At 44.2% G+C, this 24,790-nt stretch overlaps 1 protein-coding gene and 1 non-coding gene across 2 annotated transcripts in view; both read right to left on the minus strand.

Moving 5' to 3' along the window:
* The window catches only part of LOC140722262 (uncharacterized), a 240,639-nt gene that overhangs the window by 156,646 nt on the left and 59,203 nt on the right, over positions 1-24,790 (minus strand). The window lies entirely within an intron of this gene.
* On the minus strand, positions 20,571-20,642 carry trnac-gca (transfer RNA cysteine (anticodon GCA)). Its single transcript has one exon. It is a non-coding gene; the product is annotated as a tRNA-Cys (tRNA).

Genomic DNA, 24,790 nt, shown 5'->3' on the forward strand with positions numbered 1-24,790 from the left:
TCCAGGCGGAAGGGAGCAGACGAGGCTTCAGCCAAGGGCTGCAGAAAGGGCTACCGGGGAAGGGAAAGGAACTTCTGCCTCAGGGGAACAGCAAAGACGTCCTGGCTTATCCAAAGGAAACAAGGACAGGAAGGGATAGATCCAACCGCAGGGTAACGGTAAAGATGGCCTGGCTTGCTCCACGGAGGTGAGGACAGGATACGGACGAAACGAACCAGCGCCCACACTCGAAACTAGGGCCACTTATATTCCCAGCACCAAGTCGAGCATCAGATGCCTATGATTGGGCCGATCTGAAGCAAGGGACACCCGGAACACCCGGAATCCAGAGTCCACGGACCGGACCGTAATCCGGATCACGGACTTCACAGTCTGGAACATGACACGTGAAGGAAAGGATGAGTTATACTGGAGCAGCAGTGGTTGACACTGACGTAAATATTTTCCCAAATCAGGCATTGCATTTTTCAGAACGAGGAAGCGGGGTAACAGGTTCGCCTCCAGCTTGAGTTTATTCGGGGCAGCAGGTGAGGTGAAAAGAGTTTGTCTCTGGGACGCACAGGCCAGTAATGCAGTCGGGTTCAGCTGTATAAAACTGTTATGTTGCCCTAAATGCCGGTAGATCTCAGCATACCAGGTATCATCCAAGACGAAAGTAAACACTCGATGTTATCAGACCATGAATTTCTGTGTGTTGTCCTGAGGAAATACTGGCAACACCAATTTAATAGCCCAATAGTAAGACAATTTATATGGAGTGTATCACGGGGAAGACGTACAACCTCCTTGCAGAGGAAGCCAGCATTGAACTCCGATTTCCAAAGACCGGAGCTGATGGTGTCTCTGTAATCGCTACCGCCCGTGGCGCTTCAACATGCAAATTATATATCGACCTATCCACTTCTTCTTTCAGATAATTTGCAAATGATCAGAAATAACATGGTAACAGAACAGATCTCTGGGAAACGCTGTATCATCAGCAAGTTCCTTACTCAGCTTTCTTATGAGGATTCTGGTCAAACGCCTCACGCAATTTTACACATCATCCACTGCTCGGCCCTCATGAATTCGTTTTGTCGCCTCCTCAGAAATACATTCAAATGCATACCCATGAACTGCCCCATCATTAACTAATATTTAGATTGAATACTTAGATATTAACCGTTCCGGATAAACTCGAGTTGAGTCCAGGGGCCAAGCAGTGATGAACTGGACAATGACTGCAAACTTAGTGAACTATTCCTCACAACGCACACAAAATGCTGGTGGAACGCAGCAGGCCAGGAAGAAGGAGAAGTAGGGAGAAGCACTACCGACGTTTCGGGCCGACACCCTTCGTCAGGACTAACTGAAAGGAAAAATAGAAAGAGGCGACGACTGCATTGGCGCTGCCTCCTGCACGCATGCTGAGCTCGTTGACTTCATTAACTTTGCCTCTAACTTTCACCCTGCCCTCGTGTTAGAACTATTCCTCAAATCACTTTCATCTCGAGCAGGTCGTTCTGTATATAAATCGTTACTTTTTGTGACTTCTTTCTAATTATCCTCCAACGAACATGATTTCAGAATTAACAGAGACGTTGGTTCAGGAATTATCTTGTTTCTGTTGTAACACACAAAATGCTGGAGGTACTCAGCAGATGTTCCGTGCATTTGAAAACTTTACCTAGATGCTGCCTGGCCTGCTGAGCTCCTTCAGCATTTTGTGTGAGTTGCTCGAATTTATACCGTCTACAGATTTTATCTGGTTTGTCAGCATGTTTCGCCTTCTGTTTTATTTTTGCTATTGATCAGACAGTATTTTTAGCCACTGTTCAAGAGTTCTTTGCATAGGAACAGTGTTGGCACCGCCAAATATCACATTGATAGTGATCAGGATAAGATCAGATTAAATCCCATTTCCCTTAACTGTGTCTTTTGTTGTTAGGTTCAAAACATCAATATCTGTGTTTCCATCTGGCTGCTTGTCTGTCTCTCTCTGACATTTTCTCTCTCTCTCTCTCGCTCTTTCTCGCTCTTTCACTATAGCTCCCACACTCGTTTTCTCTACCTCGCGTTCTACCTTGCGATCTCTCTCTCTTGTTTTCGTTCTCTCTCTCCTCTCAATCTCTCGTTATCAGTCGTGTTTGCTCTTGCTCTATTTCTCCATTGCAATGTCTTATTCCTTTTTGGTCTTCCTCTCTCTCTCTCTCTCTCTCTCTCTCTCTCTCTCTCTCTCTCTCTCTCTCTCTCTCTCTCTCTCTCTCTCCTCTCTCTCTCTCTCTCTCTCTCTCTCTCTCTCTCTCTCTCTCTCTCTCGCTCTCTCGACATGTATAACCCAGTTGAAGCTCTGAATTCTATTCCAGGCTGACACTTCAAGTTGAGAGAGAAGAAGAGCCTACAGGTACAGGAAGAGGATCAGGAGTGTCTGCAGGATGGAACCGCCTAGGCGGGAGCAGGAGCGCTCGTTACAGACGGAAATAAACTCCAGATCACGCAGCTTCAAAAGAACCGTGAATCAGCGGTAACAGGTTCGATTCAAACTTCAATTTAATTGGATCGGAAGTTTGCGGGGGGGGGGGGGGTGGGAGTTTGGTGGGAAATTACTCTGGGATTCTAGGGCCAGTGACACCGTCGGGATCGGCTGTTAACAGTTGTTGCAAACTAAGCCGCACACACAAAATGCTGGGGAAATTCATCAGACAACGCAGCAGCTGTTGAGAAGAGAAGACAGTCGACGTTTCGGTTCGAGACGCCTCATCAGGACTCTGACTGTGTGCGTTATTTTGTATTTGGAGCATCTGCAGATTTTCTCGTGTTTGTTTTGTTACACTGTTCATCAAATTGTTTACATTTATCCGCTAGTGGGGGGTTGGAGCGCAGAATAGGGAACATGAAAGTAGCTGAAACCTCATAACGTACACCATTTGTTTCTAACGTTTAATGAATTTCAAAATCCGACTTATTGGGTATTTCACCGCATTCTTCAGTTCCCCTCGGAATTTGCTCTGGGTCAGGGCGTAAATACACGTGTTGGTGCAGGAACTGAGAACCTGCAGCATTCCCGATGTGTATTCTGTGATGTAACGGGGATCCGTGACAGAGTAAACAAAACTCATTGAAATTTGTTGATAGATATAAAATACCAGCTGTGTAACCCACAACATAATGAAACTACCGGTTATGCTGAAGAGCAAAACGATGGATTTGTGTCGGTTCTCCATCTCCCGGTCCTTGTCATTCTCTCCACTCTTTTGTCCCCGGATCCTCCTGCGGGCTCGACTGGCCGCTAGAATCCGCCGGACAGTCAGAATATTGAACAACAAAATCAGAAAGAAAGGGACAAAAGGGGTTAAAATGCGGTGAAACATCCTAAATACCGCCCATGAGGGAGAGGATTTGTAGTTCGCGGTATAAACACAGTACCAGGGAACACCATCAACTATCTCTCTAGGCTCGTATATAAAGCCCCAGGGAACACACTCCAAACAGGCCAGCACACTCACTGTCCCGATAAACACAGCCGCCGTTCTCTCGGTGCAATATTTTGTTTTCAGCTTCTCACAGCAAATAGTCACAAATCGATCGACGGTGAAAGCGACAGTCAGCCAGACTGAGGTCGCAGTGCTCGCAAACACCAACCACATCCTGAGTCTGCACACCGGGGTGATGCGCAGGATTGATTGGGGAAAATAAATCATAGCTGTCTTCGTCAGCAGCGGATCGGAGATAACGACCAGGAGATCTGCCGCTGCCATTCCCACCATGTAGCGAGTGACACATTTGGAGAGACCGCACCTTCCCCGGGACAGGATCAGAATCGCCACCAAGTTCGCTGGAAAAGAAACAGGGAAGAGCATGTAGGGAATATTCTGAACAAAGAGCAATGCAGCAGTGTGAGCGGATCCTTTCATGTTTTCACTTTACTGTTGCCTTTACCGGTGGGAGGCTGGAGAGAAGTCGCAGAACTGACGGAGACAGAGAGGAGTTTATGCAGTAAAATAAGATCAATATCATATGAATACAGATTCATAACTGATGACCGAAATGTGAAGTGGCAGGGGAAATCTAAGACTGGGCGGCTACCTCCTCAGAGTAAATACTAAATGGAACAATTTTTACCGGCGCCTTTCGCTGCTCGTGAGGATGAAATGAATAAATCCGGACTCTAAGGGCGGGATTTTTCCATTATACAATCATTAACTTCCATGACCCTCTTGTCAACGACAGAAGAGCCGAAGAAAGAAACAAAAACAAAATGCTGGAACACTCCTCCAGGCAAAAAGGAATATGTGGATAAAACAGTTGATGATTCTTTCCTCAGAACCGTTCTCAGTGACGTCCCTGACACGAGTGTTAACTGGCTTCTCTTTCCACAGAAGCTGCTTCGGGCATTCGTGCTTCGTGAATTCCCCGTGTGTGTTTCCAGTTTCCCCGTTTGCATCTTCAGTGACTTCATAACAGAGATCGACATACCATCAGACACAGCACAGTCTGATACAATCTCACAGACAGACATGGCCCCTCCCACAGTATCCATCACAGGGAAGACATTTCACAGTACTGATAGCTATGGAACTACACGCGATGGCGTTAATTGCTCAGCAACGACTTCATTGTGTTGTCCATCAATTGTTTCACATTCAATCATATCGTACACATTTATTATAGATCCGCGACCTTCATGAAACAACATGCAACTGCGCACAGTTGCTGAAGTGTTACTACCAGTCGATGGTTTAGTTGTTACACCTAACTCAGACAACCGCTCCCATACAAACGTAGAGAATCAATCGGTGTAATCTATGCGGAGCAATATTTCCAAATGCAGTTCACCTGCTACAAGACCCGATCATTGAACACAGGCAGCTGGGAGATCACTGCCTGACCCGTTGCGTTCCACGGGTTTTGGGGGATCGCGACATTTCTGCAGCGGTCTTTAGATCCAGATGCCACAATCCACAATCCTTGTGTTTACATTCAATTCCTGAAAATTGGAATATTAGGACTGGACCTGTGACAGTGGAAACCAGCGACAGAAATAATCACAATACTGGAATTAATCCTCATTTCCCAGCAACGACAGCTGACACTGCGGCTTACCGGGAATTCCAAAGGCTGAAATAAAAGGATAGTAGACGTCCTCTATCCGCCAGATGACTGGATACTCCATTCCAGTGAGAATGTGTGAGCGCTGTTTCTCCTGACTCTACAGCTCCGGCAGACACTCTGAGCTGATCCTTTCCAAACGGCCCCGATTTATACACAGGATCGGTCTCCAGAGATACGCTTATGCCCCTGACTAGTTTCCTTCGATACAGTCACTTGAACGAACACTTGAATTCTGCACCATTGACTCTGACATATATACCGGGCTGATTGAAGATAAGCGCATCAAAATTCGCGAGCGTTACCTTGGGCATTTTCCACTCATGTGGTGGAGCTCTAAAGCCAAAGGCTGAGTATTGTCATCGAGCAGCTACGTTCACAGAGTTCACGCTTTTGATGTTTGGTATTTGATCTGTAAGGTGTTCACCAGTACTGTCCGATCCCTAACATCTTTCTTTTCGGTTTCCCAGTTTAAACTCTCCTTCAGTACTTCACATCCCCCCTGGCCACACACATTGTCCAACACACATACACGTGAACGAAGACAGACAGACAGACAGACAGACAGACACACACACACACACACACACACACACACACACACACACACACACACACACACACACACACACACACACACACACACACACACACACACACACAGATAAAGTAGACGGAACAATGTGTGCATAGCAACGGTCAGATGACCAGCTTGGACAAAATCTGCAGATCCTGGAATTGAGGACAACATAAAGACACAGAATGCTGCATAAACTCTGCTGTTCCTCTTGCTCTTTTTGACGTTGCTGATGTAATAGACTTTCATGAGAGTCTCAAATCTGCCAGAGGTCAAACGACCATCGAAAATATTTCTCTCAATCGGTAGAGAAATGGCAGTCCGGTTAAATAACAAAAATGGTACTCTATATTTGGAGATGAATAGATTCAGGGACAAAGACAGCGTCAAAGAGACAGACGGGTTGACTCTGGCACTGTCTGCACCGGCTACTTTACACAACCGTCTGACACTTACCTGCCCCTCGCTGGCCCAGTTTTCTTCCCCTACCTACCTCCGACTTTTCCCCTGTCGAGGCACAAGGCACAGAACAGCCACCCCTCTCTCACTGGCAAGGTGTGTTAGAGAACCATGTGCTGACCGCTCATGGTTTGCACATTCACAGTGAGAAGAGATATTCAGTCCCACACTGAGCACAAACACAAGATACACGTTTCCAATACAGCTGTTACACGCAAACAGAGGTGGCAATTATTTCCATTGTATACTATACCAGTGTCCTACAGGAGGAGACACAGACCTGGACTCCATTTACCCACGCGAGGTTTTTTTTTGGGGGGGGTGGGTACAGTAGCACAGCTTTCGTAGTGTCAGTGCGGTGCAGGAAAGGACAATCAGATGGGAAGTTGGGAAACAATCTATCAGGTGTGAGTGGAAAGATACTGACAAGCACATGGTGTTCTGAATAATGCGTTTGCGTGGACTGACAACTAGCAGCAGGTCAAAAGCAGAAAGGGGAATAAATGGGGCACTTTCAATTTGGGATTCTGTGGCCAGAACAGAAACTGGTGGATTGAGTCTCGGTCCCCAACTGTTCGCTGTCGACATCGAAATTTGGATGTGGGGCCAAGTGTATTATATTCGTGTCTCCTGCAGTTACAGAGCTTGGTGTCAGAATCAGTATTGCTATAGGTAGACAGAGTGTTTGTGGATGCAGACAGAAGTGATTGAGTGAGTATCTGCAATTTGACAGCGTGGGAAAACGTGATTCCATCCACTCCGAGAGGAACAAACTAGATTTATTTTGTTTGTTTTTGACTTTGGGAAAGAGATAACGGTTCAGAGGTACATGGGGTGCTTCGTAATAAGTCATTGAGAGTCAGCATTCAAGTATAGTGAATAATTAGGGAAAGAAACAGTTTGTTTTATCCAATGATGTCAGAGAATTGGAGAAGAGTAAAATAATGAATTTGCGACGGGTCTCAATCTCCCGGTCCCTGTCATTCTCTCCCACTCTTTTGTCCCCGGAGCCCTCTGCGAGCTCGACTTGCCGCTGGAATCCGCCTGACAGTCTGAACATTGAACAGCAAGATCAGAAAGAATGGGACACAAGGGGTTAAAATGCGGTGTAACAGTGTAAATGCCAAATACGAGGGAGAGTTTCTGTAGCTCGCTGTAGCAACACAGTACCAGGGAACACCGTCAATTATTTCTCCAGGCTCGTATGCAAAGACCCAGGGGACAGTCTCCAAACAGGTCAGCACCCTCCCTGTCACTTCAACCACAACCGCCGTTCTCTCGGTGCAATATCTTGTTTTCAACTTCTCACAGCAAATAGCCACAAATCGATCGACGGTGAAAGCGACAGTCATCCAGACAGAGGTCGCAGTGCTGGCAAAACTTAACCATAAGCGGTCTACACACAGCTGTGATCCGCAGTGATCCGCAGACATAATCTGGGAAAGTAAATGCCAGCAGTCCATTTCAGCAGCGGATTCGAAATAACGGCCAATAGATCGGCCGCTGCCATGCCCACTAGGTCGCGAGTGACACATTTGAAGAGACCGCAAGTTCCCCGGGACAGGATCAGAATCGCCACCAGGTTCGTTGGAAAAGAGACGGGGAATAGCAAGTTTAGAAAATCCTGAGCAGAAGCGAATGCAACGATTTGAGTGGATCGTATAATATTTCCACTTTATTGTTGCATTCAGCGGTGGGTGGATCGAGAGAGAATGCAGAGCGGCCTGAGACAGAGAAGCTTATCGGTAATGTAAAATCAGTACAGTCTGATTACAGACTTCTCACTGATGACAGAAATGTGAAGTGGCAGGGAAAGCGAAAACTGGGAACTACTGTCTCAGAGTCAATGCTAAATGAACCACTTTATGTCGGCACATTCCGAATCTCGTGCGTATGAAATCAATAAATCCGACGATGATGGCGAGATTTTTTCTATTTGACAATCATCATCTTCCTTGACAGCGACAGAACAGCCAAAATTGATAAACAAAAAAACAGGAAATGCTGGGAACACTCATCCCGACAAAACAGAATAGGTGGAAAAACAGTTAATGAGGCTATTTCTCAGAACTGTTCTCAGACAGAACCCTAGCACGAGTGTTAACTGGTTTCTCTTTCCATACGAGCTGTCTGGAGCGTAGCGTTTCTCGAATTCCCCGTGTGTGTTTCCTATTCCCCAATTTGCCATCTCACATACTTTGAAACCGAACATCGACTGATTCCAACAGAGACAGCGCAGTCTGACCCAGCCGCACAGACGGACATGACTCATCCCACAGAATCCATCACCGGAGGAATTCTCCGTCCAGCAGTGAGCTCGGTGCCGCAGTCCCGTGTATGTAACAGTGTCAGATGTAGACATAATAGAATACATTTCACCGTATTCATAACCATGAGGCGACAAACATAGAAACATAGAAAACCTACAGCACAATACAGGCAAATCGGCCCTCAAAGCTGTGCCGAACATACCCTTAACTTAGAAATTGCGTCGGCTTACCCATAGCTCTCTATTTTTCTAAGTTCCATGTACCTATCCAGGAGACTCTTAAAAGACCCTATCGTTTCCCGCCTCCACCACCGCCGCTGGCAGCCCATTCCCCGCAATCGCCGCTCTTTGCATTAAAAAAAAACAACTAACATCTCATCTGTCCCTCCTTCCAAGCGCCAACAAACTATGCCTTCCGGTTCTAGCCATTTCCGCCCTGGGAAAGAAAGAAAAAGTTTCGCAACAGTTCTACACTATTCAATTATGTAACTGTGGTCGTAGTAGTTGAAACAATAGCGGAATGCAGAGTGAAGTATAGCCGCTGTAGAGAAAGGTAGATGATAAGGTGCAACTTCATAGTTAGGTAGATTGTGAAGCCAACAGCACATCATAAAATACTAATCCTATAATAGTGCAAGAAATGTTGTAATTAAGCCCCGTAATGCGTGTTTTCAGGGTGATGTCGTACTCACTTCTACATCTTTGATTTTTCCCCACAAAATAGAGAAAAGAGCGTAGATTTGAGTACTTTCAGACAGGTGTTAGCAGTTATTTCACAAATAAAGCGCTAAAGGTTTACAGAAGGTATATCGGGATATGGAGTTTGGATTCTTGTGAATTAATGATTGACATTGAAGGCAGAAGTGCGCTTGCACATCACATTCTCCTAATTTTAATGTTTCTATGTCTGTATGTCCCTTTGGCGTAATGGACAGGGCTGCGCACAACATGTTTATGCAGTCCCTTTGTTTCCATTGCATTGTGGAAATGCGGGATACCTAGGATACCTAGAACTCGACATCTGACAGTGGAAACTAACCACAGAAACAATCTCAACATTGGAATTAAACTTCAATTCCCACCAACGGCAGCTGACACTGTGTCTTACCGGCAATTCCAAAGGCTGAAATCAAAGGGTAGTAAACTTCTCTTATCCGCCAGATGACTGGATACACCATGTCAGTGAGAATCTGTGACTCCTGTTGCTTCTGGATTCACAGCTCCGGCAGACACTCTGAGCTGATGCTTACACAGCGCCCATATTTATACAGAGAATCAGTCTCCAGAGGCACGTTTGTACCCTTGACTAGCGTTCTTGTTTTCAGTCACATGAAGAAACACTTAATTCAGTCCGATTGAATTAAATACTGACCAGATGTAAGCACTGCCCGATTGAAGACAAATACATTAAATTATTGGGCACACCTCAGCAGTGATTCAGCAGGTGTAAATATTGCAGGAACTCCAATGACAAGCTGAGCTTCGTCAAGGAGCCGACACATTTACAATTTACAGATTTCACTTTTTTTGTTGATTATTCATCTGTAACCGGAGTTCACCGACACCGACAAACCCTTAGCTTCTGTCCCTACGGTTTCCATTTTGTACTGTCCTTCAACTCCTTCACAGTGAGAGAGAGAAAGAGTAACATAATAGGAACAGAGATACTATAGACAGAACAAGGTCGGGATGGCAATCATCAAATAACCCTAATGGTGATGTACATAAACGAGGAAAATCTGAGGAATCTTGAAGTTCAAGGCAGCACAAACAAAGTGTTGGAAAATCTCTGCTGAACTCCTACAATATTTTGTATGGTGCTGCAGTTGTAGACTTTTATGAACATCTCAAATCTTCTAGAGATCAATCAGAAATTGAGAAGAAATATTTCAATCTGCAAAGGAATGGGGAGTCCCGTTAAATAATAATTAAAAAATAGCACTCAATGTAGAGTAGGTGCAGGATATCTGGAAGCGAACGAGAGAAAGAGAAGCATCACGTGCAATGTCAGATATGAGAGCGAACGAGAGAGAGGGTGTCAGACAGACACATAGATAGATAAGTAGGCAGACAGACAGCCAGAGACGGATGAGTAGGCGTCTGATGTTGCTCCTGTATGTCCTAGTCTCTGGTACAGTAGATGAATGTCGGGTTCATTCCGTCACTGTCGGTCCCCTGTACGATGTGAGAATGCTCCATTCTGTATCTGTCAATCTCTGGTACAGTGTGAGAGTGTGGTGTTCATTTTGTATCTTTCAGTCCCTGATACTCTGTGAGAGTGTGGTGTTCATTCTGTACGTGTCAGTCTCTGGTACAGTATGGGAGTGTAGGGTTCTTCTGTTCCTTCTGGTCCATGATAGTGTGTGAGAGTTTGGATTTCATTCTGCATCTCGCTGTCTTTTCTACAGTGTGAGAGTGTCGGCTTAATTCTGTGCGTATTCGTTTCTGGTATAGTGTGAGAGTATGGGGTTCATTCAGTTCCTGTCATTCTCTTGTATAGTGTAACAGTGTGGATTTCATATTGTACCTCAGTCTCTTCTACAGTGTGAGTGTTTGGGGTTCATTGTGTATCTTTCCGTCTCTGATATAGCGTGAGAGTGAAGGAATCATATTTATTTATTTTTGCTTTTGTCCCATAAATCTGACATTAAATAATCATGTACAATTAGCTGCATTTTTTATTCAAACTTCATTTTGCACAACTATAGCAAGCTACCTCCAGATGACACCTCCAAATTCATTATACACACTGACAGCCGAACGATAGTAGTTATATTGGAATAATACTGCAAAAGCCATACAGGCGGAAATTGGACAACCGGCCGACAATCTCAATGTCTCAATATGCTTGTTATTAATATATACATTATTACAAAAATTTCTGTAGTTCTCGGGACATGTGCTGGGAGTCACTGAAAAAAGTTTTGCATACCGTTCTATACTATTCAATGACGTAACTGTGGTCGCAGCAGTTGAAACAATAACGGAATGCAGAGTGAAGTATAACCGCGGTAGAGAAAGGTAGATGATAAGGTGCAACATCAAAAATAGGCAGATTGTGAAGCCAACAGTACATCATATAATACTAATTCTATAATAGTGTAAGAAATGTTGTAATTAAGCCTCGTAATACGTGTTTTCAGGGTGATGTCATATTCACTTCTGTATCATTGCTACTTTCCCCCCGGAAATGGTGATAAAAGCGTAGTTTTGAGTATTTTCAGACAGCTGTTCGCAGATGTTTGACAAATAAAGGGCTAGACGTTTCCAGAAGGTACATCGAGATATGGACTTTGGATTCTTATGAATCCATGCCTGACATTGAAGGCAGAAGTGCGCTTGCACATCACATCCTCCTGATGTTAATGTTACTGTGTCTGTATTTCCCTTTGGCGTAATGGCCGGACTGCGCACAACGCTTCATATTTATGCAGGCAAGAGTTTCTATAGATCCAGCAGAGCTACCTGCTCTGGCATTCACTACTGTCAGTCAACAGAATCAGATCTGCATTCGACTGCTATATTTCCTACCTACCTTCAGAGATTTGCTCATGTGCTTTCCTGAATCCCGCTGGTCCACCTTCGCATTTCACATTCCACCATTTGATATGGATCTCCTGGCCTTACGTAGACATTTTGTCAGCCTTTTGTCTGCACTTGTGCATTGTCATGTCCCCTCCAGATTTAAAGGGGAAGGTTTATTTTACATCTGTCTGTTATCTTATAGAACATAGAACATAGAATAGTACAGCACATTACGAGCCCTTCGGCCCACAATGTTGTGCCGACCCTCGAACCCTGCCTCCCATATAACCCCACCTTAAATTCTTCCATACACCTGTCTAGTAGTCTCTTAAATTTCACTAGTGTATCTGTCTCCACCACAGACTCAGGCAGTGCATTCCACGCACCAACCAATCTCTGAGAAAAAGACCTTCCTCTAATATCCCCCTTTTACTTTCCACCCCTTACCTTAAAGCCATGTCCTCTTGAACTGAGCAGTGGTGCTCTTGGGAAGAGCAGCTGGCTCTCCACTCTGTCTATTCCTCTTAATATCTTGTACACCTCTATCATGTCTCCTCTCATCCTCCATCTCTGCAAAGAGTAAAGCCCTAGCTCCCTTAATCTCTGATCATAATCCATACACTCTAAACCAGGCAGCAACCTGGTAAATCTCCTCTGTACCCTTAGTGACTTTTAAACATTTCAAACATCAACCATACCCTCCTCCCCTCCAAGAAAAGCGAATTCTCTTAGGGCGAATAATACTTGAATATTAATTCATATCCTATCAGAATATTAATTCGGAATGATCACCATTTGAGGAGAATGTAATTCATCCCTGCCTATTGCCCTGTACTGACGGTGTTTGCAAGATGGCTGAATTCTGTCACAGCGCATTGCGAGTAGGCAGAAGCTGCGAGCTTCCGTGACGGTAGGTAAAAGGACCTGCGACTAGAAAAGCAGCGTGTTCTTGTGTGTTGTACATACTGATTGAGAGATCAAACATATCTTTCCAATGTTACATAATCCCACAGGACTCTCCACAACAAACTTACTATTCCTACAGGATTGACCAGAAATGAGGTATGATTTTTGTTACAGGGAGAGCTCCTTTCGACACACGGCGTGGAATGGCAGAACAACCCACTGTCAGTGAAATCACATTCCCAGTACACCAGTCCCATCAAGCCACATTGGAGCAATTCACCTAGTCCCGGAACTGGTGAGAGTTGTTCCTGGAATCTGGCACCGGCTCTTGCTGCTCCACAGCGAATGGCAAAGGATCCATTCTGATCATGAACAGGGACTCAGACTAAGAAGGACATAACTGCCAGCGATATGGCTCTGACAATGAACACGGTAATTTCCCTGTCACCCATCGCTTCTTTCCTCCTTCTGTCACCTATGTACAGAAAGGACGGTATCCAGCTGCCAATGAATGTGCCATCCAGCTCGCGTCGGGTCAATGAAAGGAAGACAGTGTAGTCACTTTTTTCTCCTAGTATCCAGAATTTGGCCTGTGACCTGCTGTCCGAGACCTCCGGTGTCAGAGCACAGCAGATTTTAAGCCAGATTCTCAGACAACAGCCCGAGTGCAATGACACTATCGATGACTTTTGTCTGTACCAAATTATACGAATGTATTTAATTTCAAAATATGACTAAAAATTATTGGCGGTTTTCCTATGGCTAATCCCTTCAGCAACAAGTATACCGATTTGGATACAACAGGGTGGGGTTGATGACCCATCAGGGCATAACAGCAGCCGTAGCAATGGAGCCGGCTCTGAGGCGCTTTAGATTAGGGTGAAATCAGGCAGTATTGTAGTGATAGGTGACTCGATAGTTAGGGGGACAGTCAGGAGACTCTATGACAGCAAACACACAAGGTTGGTGTGCTGCTTCAGGGGCGCAAGGTTCCAGGATGTATCGGAGTGGCTCAAGGATATTTTCAAGATGAAGGCTGAACAGTCAGAGCTTGTGAAGTGTGTTGGCATGAATGGCACAGGCAAAATTGGAAGAGCTTCACGCAGTGAGTATGTAGAGTTGGGAATGTGACTGAACAGAAGGATCTCCAACGTACTTATCTCCGGATTACTTCTGCTGAATCGAGCTGGCGCAATTAGGAATGGTATGAACGAGTGTCTGAGGGATGATGGTGCAGGCTGCAGGGATTCAACTCCTTGGGCCATTGGAATGATTTTTTGGGGAATGGGTGATCGGTACAAGAGGGACGGATTGCATCGGAACTGGAGGGGAACTGATGGTAAACACGAAGTTCACTGCAGATGCTGTGGTCAAGTCAACACGGACAAACACGCTGGATGAACTCAGCAGGTTCTTATCCCTGCAAGTGTAAGTGCTGCGCCTGTCCGTACACAATCTCTCTTACCACCATTCAGGGCGCCAAACAGTCCTTTCAGCTGAGACAACTCTTTACTTGTGAGTCTGCTGGGGTCATCTATTGCATCCGGTGCTCCCGGTGCGGCCTCTTCTACATCGGCGAGATTGTTCCGTCCGCCACAACAGACAGGATCTGCCGGTTGCCACCTACTTAAACTCTGCTTCACATTCCAATTCGGATATGTTCATACATCCTCTACTGTGGTTGCATTGCTAAATGATGCTTTAAAACAGGGATGTCAAACTCATTTTAGGTCACGGGCCGGATTGAGCAAAATGCAGCTTCATGCGGGCCGGATCAGTCGGACGCGTGCGAACGCAGCTTTCGTTGCCTCCGTTTTTTCAGCCTGCTGTCATGTGTCTCAGTCTCTGCTATAACTACAAATTGTTTCACTTTACAAATTTCGTTTCTTATGAAGAAGACTGCCGAGCAAGACTGCCGAATAAACACTAAAAACGCTGAAAACCTGGTACCTGAATAAACTCAGCATTAGCCATATCATACGCCATAGGCGCTTCGATTACTGGGGCCAGCTTTAATAGTAATTAGATATTATCTCGCGGGCCAAAGATAATTCCACCGCGGGCCTTGAGTTTGACAAATATGTGTAAAGGTGATGAAAGCTCGCCATTGTCATGTTCCCCGGTGTTTTCCATTATCTGAAACTACTATTTTCGAAATTGAGGTTCTTTATCTGGAAAACCACGGAAGAATATTTGGATTTATTTTCGTGTGAATGGCTAAACAAATGAGTGTAACAGGACAAGCAAACAAATATCGTCGAATTTCATTTAGATATACGAAACTAACAATGTGCCCGTGCGTCGAAATATAAACACTACCCAATTTATTGATAAAATGAGTTAATATCTCTCCTTCACGATCGGCTCACCCGGATCAGAGTGCAAAATCAACAACAGCCGAGGTTCCATGCGCTTCTGTTCCGCTGATGTTTCGGTCTCTCGTTGGTACATTGTCAGATAATCTGCGAATTTCCCCGCTGCATGCTTTTCTCCAAACGCAGAGCACATCACTTTTGCTCTTGTTCAATTCCACCTACCAATTCTCAACCCGTTTCCCAGATAGTGAAGATCACGCTCACGCCTGCCTAACCTGTACAGGACGCCCCCAGTTTTGGGACCGTCCGAATTTATTCTGATCCACCTGTTAACATTAACAACCAAATTCAACCATGGGGATGAATAAAGTATCAATCTATCTATCTATCTATCTATCTATCTATCTATCTATCTATCTATCTAGATGATAAATCACACCGGGACTGTCCCCAATCCCAGCGGCACACTAGTCACAGTCAACAAATCAACCATCCTCTCTCTGCTAATCCGGTGTTGGATCCACATCAGCAGCTTTAGATTTTCAGCATACAATTTCAGTCCGGATATAATGCTTTGCATTTTACAGTATTTAATTCTGACTTCGTGGCAAAGAATAGACCAGTCTGGAACTTGATATATCCAGATTTTAAATTCTACGTCTGTTCAAAGCGAGTATTGATGAGTAAATGGTGGTAGAACTGTGGCAGCTCTGGCTAATGTCTTTAAAATTAAATAGACAACACCGGAAGACACGGGTATCGGCTAAAGTGGTCAAGTCTTTCACCAGGAGTAGTTCATTTCCTCATACCGAACGGCCCATGTGTGTGTGCAGGAAAAGGACGTTCAGTAATCGGTCCACAAACCGCAGCTAATATCGGGTGGGCTGGTAACTTTTTATTATCAAGGGTCCCTGGAATATTGCTCTCGATCTCTTATATGCTTTTAAGAGCATTCGTACAGCGTGTTTTATTGTGATACAGGTATCTCTCTCTCTCTCTCTCTCTCTCTCTCTCTCACTCTCTCTCTCTCTCTCTCTCTCTCTCTCTCTCTCTCTCTCTCTCTCTCTCTCTCTCTCTCTCTCTCTCGCTCTCGCTCTCTCTCTCTCTCTCTCTCTCTCTCTCTCTCTCTCTCTCTCTCTCTCTCTCTCTCTCTCTCTCTCTCTCTCTCTCTCTCTCGTCTTTCAGATGTTTCCAAATGACCAGAACGATCGAAAAAAAAATCCTATTTCCCCCTTCAATAAAGTGTACTCCATTTCACCTGCCGAGCTAATGTCCCGCCCTCAATGTCAGATACGAATGTGCTTCGTCGATGTTACAAAATAAATCAGCTGAAGTTGATTGTCCATGTTGATTGCTCAGGATGATTGTTTATGTTAGAATCGACACTGATTAGAAGATGTCCCATTTCAGCAGCAGAAGCCAAGTGTCTTGGAAAATTAAATTAGCAATTTTCATATTATCATTTGTTTAAAATGTTAATAGCGTAACATCCCTTGGGGAGACAATTTTATGGAACAGTGACAAAGTGAGAAAAACAATTTAATGTCAGTATTTGTTTAGCTGGTTGTCTCTTATGTGGCTGACGTGGTAATCACACTGATTTCCTCAGTGGAATTACTCTCCCTTGCATATAACTCTGTAAAACCGATTACCAGCCCATAGCAGCAGTTGGAACTTTCCGTAAAACTGAACGCTGCTTCTGACGGAATATGGAATATCCAACGATTTACTACATCGTGGGCATTTTCTACCCTGCAATTGGAGTGATCGGTATCCCAGGTAAGTTACTGGGGCTTGTCACTCTATGTAAGATGCCGTCCTCTTGCTTTTGTTTCGCTGCACTGTTCGACCTTTACCTGAGTACCGCTTCTACCCTCGTCTGAAACCTGTTTCCAGGATTCAGGATTCAAGCATCTGATTTATTTTTTCAGTGTCCATACTTTTTCGATGTGATTTTTTTTTCCTGTTTTGTCAAATACTTTGGTGCCAATATTGCCAAAGTTTCATAGTTTAATTTTTTCGTCATTCTGAAGTGACAGTGGTCAGTTTTGCAGATCGACAGCTTTTTCAAATGATCGTCCAGTGGAATATCTACACTCTGATCTGTTCTTTCGAAAATCACTAATTTGTAACTTATACATTGAAGCTCGTGAATTTCACTACATATAATCCCTTCAGCTCTTTCACCTCTAGTAATGGAAATGGTGTCGTTTACTGGAGCGATCGAGGGCTCACCAGTACGTGAGTAAGGGAAACCAGATGCCCGGCTCTAAACTGTCGGAAAGCCGCCAACCTACCGCCACTCCAGTTCATTATCGCCCACCAGCCGGAGTGCGCCGTCGGAGTCCGCATACATTGAATTTCTGCTTTTTAGTTCGAAAAAAAAAATCATATACTGCTTATCATCGGAAGAATGGTAGGCATTCAGAGAGTTGCAGCCAACAATAATTCCGTATTTATTTTTTCAAATTTCTTGTAGTTAATTTAACGGCGATTGTGATCCTATCTCGGGGAAAATGCGGACTCTCCAAATGCATCACCCGTTACCTGGTTGGAATGGCATCAGCGGATCTGATGATGGTTACAATTTTCGGTTTAGTGGAATGGACCAACAAATTCTACATTTATTTTAGATCCCTGCTCATCACTCCTGTATGCGCTCTGACACTTGTATTTAGAGTTATAATGAGGGACTGTTCTGTTTGGTTTACGGTCAGTTTTACCTTCGATCGTTTCATCGCAATATGTTGTCGAAAGCTGCGGGAACGATACTGCACGGAGAGAACAGCAACGGTGGTTATCGTGATTGTGGTTACAGTGAGCTGCGTCAAACGTGTCCCGTATTACTTTGCCGTTGAACCGTACGTCATCATTGACAACATACCATGGCATTGCGCCTTCACAGCTAAATACGCTACTTCACCCATGTGGAAAGGATACGAATTTCTGGATAGCTTTTTAACACCGTTGCTACCGATCTGTTTAATTCTGGTATTCAATGGGTTAACAGTACGATATATCATTGCGGCAAATAGAGTCCGCAGAGGGCTTCGGAACAGCAGTGATAATCAGAAGGATGCCGAGGTAGCAAACCGCAGAAAATCGATGATTTTGTTGTTTGCCATATCCGCTAATTTCATATTATTTTGGTTGCCCTACGTAGTTCATTCCCTGACTTGGCAATCGCAAAACTATTCTTTTCAAAACAGATATTTGAGTACCCCGGTATATATACTGCAGCAATTTGGATACATTTTGCAAACTCTGAGTATGTGCACTAACACTTTTATCTATACACTGGAAATTCAGAGAAGAGTTCAAGAACGGAATGAAGTATGCATTTACTTTAAAAGGGCATCTGTGTAGATAACGTCCACGTCCAATTGCAATTCAGCGGAGTTTTCAAACAAAACAGTTTAAAAATTATTAGTTATGGTAAAGTAGTCATAAATTCAAATAATCTTGTGGCTGCCATTCCGAAATCCCAAAAACCGGCGGAAGATCGCATACATCATACAGTTCAAGTAGGAAACTGGGCAAATGGTGAATGAGTTGGAGTAACTGTTACAGTGGGTGAATAAATTCCAAATTATCACAGAGACTTGACAATAACAAGGAGAAGAATGACTTCTAGACTGCCGGTGATTTCAATGTTTCAGAATGGACATTGTCGGGTGAATGAGAGTGAAGGGAGAGCATTTGAACAACAGGGAAAGTACAATAATATCGCAGTTGACTTCGGTTGCTTAACAGTAAACTGGTGATTGTATCTCAAGATACATCTGCAAAGCAGGCGTTTTGAAGGCAAGGGTAACGGGACGGGTTGGGTAATAGAAATGTCTCAGTGGGGTATCAAGATATAGAAGATCGATTACATTCCCCAGGGCCAAAGTCTTCTGTCACCTCAACCTTGCTAACATCAGCTTTTCACTCTGTGTCTGTGCATTTCAACAGATGTTACCGCTCCATCGTTCGTAATCTGATAAAGTCTTGTGATGAACACTAATTCATATAGGCAGCAGTTAAGAACAACCCACTATTTATTGGAAATTTCAGAGGCGTGAGGGTTTTTGCAGAATATCCACTGTAAAATCTGCATGGAACTATACTACAGTGCATAGAGACACTGACATTTGCCAGTGCTGTATACGCCCAAATGGAGTGGAAAACGAGTCTGTAAATGAAACGGGAGCAAGGGATGTTGCGAATGGCGGCGGTGGAACGCCGCGTGAGCGGTGTGCAATTGGAGGCGGATCAGGAGTGCCAGAAATAGTGGGAGGTGGGGGGGGGGTGCTTCCAACCAAATTAAAATCCCATCCCCACCAACTTCCCTGAAACGGATATTCTTGACTTACGGAACAGAGTTTCAGAATACAGATTACGTTACCAAAATGTCATACGATATCAGAGCAGAATTAGGCCATTTGGCCTATCGAGTCTGCACCACCATTTTATCACGGCTTATCCATTTCTCTTCTCAGTCCCATTCTTCAGCATTGCCCCCGCTGCCCTCCATTATCCGTTCATACATTGACCAATCAAGGGGGTATCCATATAACCATATAACATAAAACAATTATAGCACGGAAACAGGCCATCTCGGCCCTTCTAGTCCGTGCCGAACGCTTACTCTCACCTGGTCCCGCTGACCCGCACTCAGCTCATAACCCTCCATATCTTTCCTGTCTATATACCTATCCAATTTTACTTTAAATGACAATACCGAACTTGCCTTTACCACTTCTACTGGAAGCTCGTTCCACACAACTACAACTCTCTGAGTAAAGATATTACCCCTCGTGTTACCCTTAAACTTTTAACCCAACTCTCAACTAATGTCCTCTTCTTTGAATCTCCCTTACTCTCAATGGAAAAAGCCTATCCACGTCAACTCGATCTATCCCCCTCATTATTTTAAATATTTCTATCAAGTACCCCATCAACCTTCTACGCTCCACAGAATAAAGGCCTACATTGTTCACCCTTTCCCTGATAACTTAAGTGCTGAAACCCAGGTAACATTCTAGTAACTCCTCTCTGTACTCTGTCTATGTTGTTCACATCTTTCCTATAATTCGGAGAACAGAACTATACACAAAACTCCAAATTCGGCCTCACCAAAGCCTTGTACAATTTTAACATTACATCCCAACTCTTATACTCAATGCTCTGATTTATAAAGGACAGCATACCAAACGTTTTCTTCACCAACCTATCCACATGATATTCCACCTTCAGGGAATTGCACCATTATTCCTAGATCACTCTGTTCTTCTGCATTCCTCGATGCCCTACCACTTACCATGTATGTCCTATTTTCATTAGTTCTATCAAAATGTAGCACCTCACACTTATAAGCATTAAACTCCAATAAATAAAATTATTTTCTATATCATCGCCGTGGTCACTTTTGGAAGATATATTTTTTTGAAGGGGGCACCTGGATTTGAACCAGGGACCTCTTGATCTGCAGTCAAATGCTCTACAACTGAGCTATACCCCCGCATTTTAATGCTGCAGATTGTGGAGGCATTGCCAATAATCTTTCACGTATTGATAGATTTTGGCGTACCGGATGACTGGAAAATTGGAAACGTTATTCCACTGTTTAAGAGGGCCTGTTAGCCAGATATCAGTAGTTGGGAAGTTACTGGAAACGATTGTTAGGGACGAGATTACAGTGTTCCTGCAGGCGCATGACAAGATAGGCCAAAGCCTGTATAGTTTTCTGAAAGGAAATTCCTGCCCAACTGGTCTGGGTGCTGGTTACCAGTTGTGTTTCACCGGTGCAGCATTAGTGAGGAGCGGGTAGTGTTGAGGAAACAGAGAGCGTGCAGAGCGACATAGATAGTTTAGGGGAATGGGCAAAGAAGTGGAAAAAGAAAAAACAATGTTGGAAATTGAATAGCCATGCATTTTGGTGGAAGAAACATAAACGTGCAGACTATTATTTGGATGGGGATAGAATTCAAAATACAGAGATCAAATGCACTTGGGAGTCCATGTGCAAGATACCCTAAAGATTAACCTCCAAGTTGAGACTTTTTTGAAGAAGTCGAATGCACTGTTGGCATTAATTTCTCGAGGAATATTTCTCGAGATATATAAGAGCAAGGATGTGACGTTGAGGCTCTATAAGGCCCTCGTGAGACCACATTGGAGTATCGTGTGCAATTTGACGCTGCTTATTTTAGAGAATATATACTGCTATTGGAGATGGTTCAGTGAAGATTCACCTTAAAGATTCGAACAATGAAAGGGTTACCGTATGAGGAAATGTTGGCAGCTCTTGGGTTGTATTCCATGGAGTTCAGGAGAATGAGTGAGATATCATTGAATCATCCCGAATGTTAAATGCCCTAAACCGATTAGATATGGCGAAGTTATTTCCCATTGTAGGGGATTCCAGGCCAAGGGGGCACGATTTTCAGATTGAAAGACGTCCATTTCGAACTGAAAAGTGGAGAAATTTGTTTAGTCAGAGGGTGGTAAATCTGTGGAATCTGTTGCCACGAGGGGCTGTGGAGGCCAGGCCACTTGGTGTATTTAAGGCAGGGATAGATGGGTTCCTGATTAGCCTGGGCTTCAATGGTTATGGGATGAAGAGACAGAGGAGTGAGGATGACTGGAAGATTGGGATCAGCCCATGATTGATTGGCGACACAGACTGAATAGGCCGAATGTCCTACTAATCTCCTATATCTTAATGTCGTAATACGAGATTTCAAAACCAACATGAAAAGCAAAAGAGAAATTGAGCAATATTAGTGGGAAGTCGAAACACTGGAAAGTCATAATGAAGGTAAAGATTGAGTACGAAAGTAAGCTAGCTAATAATATTAACAATGCTACCAGAATTGCCTTCTGATACATAAAGTAAGAAAAGTAGCGAGATTGAACATCGGATAGCTGACAGCGATGCTGGAGATGTAGCACTGTGGGACCTTGAAACACCGGACGAACTAAATAGTATGTTGTATCAGTCTTCAGTCTGGAAAACCCCAACCGCGTGATGGAAGTTCCAGGTGTCAGGGGTATGAAGTGTATGAAGTTACCATGACCGGAGAGAAGGCAAGTGGGTAACTCAAGTGTCTGAAGTTAGACTGGAGGGAAGAGGTGCTGTACACCCCAGAGTTTAAAAATCGTTGGCTGAAGACATGGTCGGGGTATTAGTGATGATCTTGCAACAACCGCTCGGTTCTATGCCGGTGAGTCTGACCATAACGGTTGTGAAGATGTTGGGGTCAATCATTAAGGATGAAGTCTCAGGGGACTTGGAGAGACATGATAAAGTAGACCAGAGACAGCATGGTTCCGTCAAGGGAAAATTTGGCCTCAAATATCTGTTGGAATTATCTGAAGACGTAACAAGCCGGCCGAATTAGAATGACTTGCTGTCCTCTACTTGGATTTTCAGAAGGCATTTGACACATGAAGCTGCTTGGCAAGCTACGCGCCCATGGTAATACAGGAAAGGTTCCAGCATGGATAAAGCGGTGGTTGATTGCCAGACGGTGAACAGTAGAAATAAAGGGAGCCTTTTCTGACTGACTGCCGGTGTCCAGTAGTGATTCACAGGGGTGGTTACTCGTTTTTTCTTGATCTCCGTTCCTGGGTGATGGAGCAACTCAGCTATTCGCCTGTCCCGCCGTATCCGTGGAAAACCGGAGCATGAATACATGGGTTCAGGCCCAGGAATCTCATCACGACCTCACTAACCATCAGTTGTGACAGTCGATGATTCATATTACATACCTACTTTCATTTTACCTCCCTCTTAACTTAATTTTGCATCGTTTATTTGAATTAAATTGACTTTATTACTTGGAAACTTCATACACATGAAGAGTAAAAATCTTTATGTTAATTCTTCCTTCACATGTGAAATGTGCAATTATAGTAATTTATAATATTATGTGCGAAAGGATCGTCAATATAACACAGAAGTACAGTTGCTTCAGCATGAATTAAGCCGTCTGATGGCCTGGTGGATGAAGCTGTCCGGAAACCTGTTGGCCCTGACATTTATGCTGCAATACAATTTCCAAGATGGTAGCAGTTTGTTGGTTGGGGTGACTGAGGTCCCCAGTGATACTTTGGGCCCTTTTTTATTCATCTTTCTTTGTATATGTCCTGAATATGGGATGTTCACGTCTACAAATGCGCTTCGATTTCAGAGTCCTGCGATTGAGGAAGGAAAGGTTTCCATACCGGAGTGTGATGCAGCCAGTCAGGATGCTCTCAATTATGTCCTCATAGTAAATTGTTACAATTTGTGAGCCAATACCAAACTTCTTCAAACGTCTCTGGTGAAAGAAGGGCTGTTGTGCCTTTTCGCCACAGACGGTATGTACAGACCACATGAGATCCTCGGTGATGTTTATGCCGAGGAACATAAAGCTGTTCACCCTCTCAACACCAGATCCATTGATGCTAACAGGGACTCAAACAGTTAACCAATGCCAGCGGTCACATCAGTCACTGTGCCAAAAATCTTCCATTTGGGAGTGCTGGAAGTTTCGCACTGCCCTCTGTTTCTGGTGATCCCGACTGTGAGTCTTCGCTCTGATCTGCAGCCCATCAGCGAGCGTGTTGGCTATGGAAGTGATTATTAGTCGACACTGAGACTCGTGTGTAGGAAGCCGATACGGAAGAATTGTTAACCTAATGAACTAACACAGTCCCAAAGTAAAAGTAACTGCTCCAGCATGGTTTACATTTGCAACATTCGTGGTTCTTTTCAATATGTTTCAGCATTTATCATTTTCATAGAACTCATTTTTTTCCGATTCTGGTGTGTGAACAGAGATCCATAATATACATCATTGGGCTGCTTATCAAATAGAACTACTGTATGTTCCATGCATTCATTTTAAGTATTAGTGTTTGTAAAAGAATGTCGATTTGAACCAGAGCATGCCGAAGGAGAAGTGTTCATTTACTCACTACATGTAAAGATATCACTGAAATCAGCAACAATTTGACAATTCCATGAGCGAAGCAGCCTCCGCCTCGGTAGTCCAAAGAAAAGGACCGTGGATCTGTTGTTTAGAGCCGTCAGTGGAACAGCCACTGAACTGACGATTCTGATGCACTTCAGATAAAGGTTGGCAAAGGTCAAGAATTAGCACTTCTTCGCAGTGGATGGTAACGTGAATCTCCGTCTGCATGCAGATACTCGGGTCCCTCTTGCGATTACCATTAGAGATGATGAAGCCCAAAAAGGATATTGAGGTAACGTGAAATTCAGAATGTTTCAGCTTGTAGTAATGACCCTGATCAACAGTATGTCGTTTTTTTTAAATGTCTGGAAAACTGCTGGCGCGTTCTTAAGACCGAAATGCATGCTGAGGAACTCAAGGTTCTCTGTCGGTGTATTGATTGACGTCTCCCGCTCGTCACCCTCCTATTTGCGAAAGAGGTTACATGAACTCCGGGAGCCCAGCCTCAAGAATCTTCTTTCACCTTGGGGAACATCAAGAGCAGTGTTTTTGGGTGGAAGAGGGTATGAGCTTTGACCGTTAGGCAGTTCCGTCCTCCATCATGAATGTAAGTCCGCCGATTCCCGACCATTTTCTGTATGAAGAAGAACCCATTGTCGGCAGGAGAGTTAGAGGACCGAATGAATCCCAGGGCAAAAGCCTGCCTAAT

Source organism: Hemitrygon akajei, unplaced genomic scaffold (genome assembly GCF_048418815.1).
Source record: "Hemitrygon akajei unplaced genomic scaffold, sHemAka1.3 Scf000073, whole genome shotgun sequence".
NCBI lineage: Eukaryota > Metazoa > Chordata > Chondrichthyes > Myliobatiformes > Dasyatidae > Hemitrygon > Hemitrygon akajei.